This window comes from Penaeus chinensis, chromosome 5 (assembly GCF_019202785.1).
Source record: "Penaeus chinensis breed Huanghai No. 1 chromosome 5, ASM1920278v2, whole genome shotgun sequence".
NCBI lineage: Eukaryota > Metazoa > Arthropoda > Malacostraca > Decapoda > Penaeidae > Penaeus > Penaeus chinensis.
The window spans coordinates 33693195-33695809 of NC_061823.1; the positions used below are offsets into that span (position 1 = coordinate 33693195).

Below are 2615 nucleotides of genomic sequence, written 5' to 3' on the forward strand. Positions count from 1 at the left end.
CTATCAACACATATAGACACACAAAAAACTTACTAGAATAATAAGTGATGACGTAGTGTACATTTCTGAGTCGTCCTTTTATCAGTCTGTATGGCATTCGAGGTCAATAAGAATGAAGAATATGGCGAGGAGGTTAGTGAAGGAGAAGGAGGGGGTGACGGAGGTGAGGTAGGAGGGGAAGTTAGGGACTAGGGGAAAAGGAGAGGTAGGAGGGGAGGGGTAGGATTAGGGGAATGGGAGAGGGAGAGGGTGAACAATAAGGCGAAAGGCGTTAAAGGAGAGGAGGGGGAAATGGGGTAAGTTAGGAGAGGAGGGGTGGGGAATAAGAATAAGGGAGGATGAGAGGGAGAGAGAAAGGGGGTGAGGGGAGAACGAGGCAAAGAAGGTGAAGGAGGAGAGGTAGGGGAGGGATAGGAATAGGGGAGAATGAGAGGGTGAAAATAGGGGATGTAGGAAGGAGGAGGAAATGGGGTAAGATAGGGGAGAAAGAGGGAAAGGGTCGTAATTAAGGGAGGAAGTGGGAATGGGAGACATTGAGAGATGGAAGTTGGCAAGGAAGAAGAGCAGAGGAGAATTAACATAAATAGAAGGGAGAATTAGAGGAAGGGAAGAAGGGAAAAAAAAGATGGGAAAAGGGTGCAGAACGGGGGTGGGGGTAGGCAAACTGGTTGACATTTGGTGGCAACCTAGATTGCGTGTTTTTTTTCCCCTCTGGCATCTAGAAACTTGATTCAAATAATGTTAATGGTGGTAGCGACGCTAGCAAATGCTAACAACGTTAATGAAGATGCTAGTGATTATGTAAAGGAAAATGGTATCAGCAACTTTAAAGAATGTCAATACTAATATCAACTTCAGAAGCATCAAAATCAATAATAACGATAGTAGTAGTAGCAAGTAGAAAGTGTAGTGCTAGCACTTGTAAGAGTGATTAAAGTTGTAACAAGAACGGCAGTAATGACACCTACAGTCAAAACTGCCACGGTTCTAATATCATTAATAACAATGGCAATGATACCAGAATCAAGATGAAACTAAAAAAATAAATACACAAACAATTTTGAAAAATAATATCCTCAGTCATATGACAATTTATAAGCTTTTTTTGTTTTGTTTTTTTACCTGCGTTAACATTTTTCACCTCGTTAAATAAAACCACATTTTACCCTTTGCTCATTTTTATCACCATACATTATAGATATATATTTTTTTTATTAAAAAGAACAGTAGCTGTTAACTGATTCCGTGTCCATGATAATACCAACTGACAGAATATTGCCCATAAAAGGATAATGGTTAACCATTATCGGAATTACGAATACTATAAATTTTCTAACCAACACCAGAGATAAGCTGGCACTGTTTTATTTTTATTTTTTTTTTTGAGGAGAGACTCTTGGTCTGAGTTTAGGTCGAGAGTGTGTTAGCTTGGGTATTGCACGTTTCTGTATATTTGGGTCCACACACGCAAATATATAGCGCACACACACACACACACACACACACACACATACACATATGTATATATATGTGTGTTTATATGTATATACACATATATATGTATATATATATATATATATATATATATATATATATATATATATATATATATATATATATATATATATATATATATATATGTGTGTGTGTGTGTGTGTGTGTGTGTGTGTGTGTGTGAGGGAGATAATTTCTGATAGAATGGTCATCCAACCGCACCACACAAGATTACAGTCGTGGGTCAATACAACACTTGTCTAATGTACCTTTTTACACATTTAGAGATAAGTATCTGTATGTGTGCAGTGGATTACGTTATTGATGGATGTAGGTTAAAACTTATTATAATGTGTGAATTCATATCTTGTATTAACGTTAAGCTAATTAAGTTATTGTTCCTGATCAAGAACCACAGGTAATTACGTCGTCGTACAAAAAATAATCACAATATTTTTTTTGTTGTTTTTTGCGTCTGATACTGGAGCCGATACCAAGCTGAAAATTCAACGATACAATATATTCACGTCTTCAAGTATCTATCTTTTTATCGATCAATTTACGCAAACTGCTATATTTCTGTGAGAAATGATTTTCGATAACAATAACAGGAACAATTATAATAATCGTTCTTATAATGGAAAATAAATACTCGAATTTCACCCGTCTTATCCAAATGCAAATTAGCATAGTTCGATGACGTAACTCATAATTATTCTGAAACATATGAAACGTTTTTTTTTTTTTTTTTTACATATTATTCAATACATTATCAATACCAACGCCTTATTCTTAATGTACCTTTGTAACAGAACTCCTTCGACTGCAGTGGAACGTAGTTCACATTTTTATAAATTAATTGTTTTCTTGCTATACGACCTTCGATAGCTCAGTTGGTAGAGCGGTGGACTGTAGTTGGTCAATGAAGCAGATATCCATAGGTCACTGGTTCGAATCCGGTTCGAAGGAATGTTTTCTAAGAAGAGATAGTAATAGTTTTTTTTTCTGTTAAAATTTATCATTATATTCTTATATAAGCAATGATAAACCCAAACCGACTGAAATCTGGTAATACCGCATTCCCCATTGAATCGTGTGCCTGACCTTATAGTTCTCCCATT

At 36.1% G+C, this 2615-nt stretch overlaps 1 non-coding gene across 1 annotated transcript; it reads left to right on the forward strand.

Annotated features, from left to right (window-relative positions):
• Nucleotides 1-2372: 2372 nt before the first annotated feature.
• On the forward strand, nucleotides 2373-2463 carry Trnay-gua. The gene is given in 2 exon segments: nucleotides 2373-2409; nucleotides 2428-2463. It is a non-coding gene; the product is annotated as a tRNA-Tyr (tRNA).
• The last annotated feature ends 152 nt before the right edge of the window (nucleotides 2464-2615 follow it).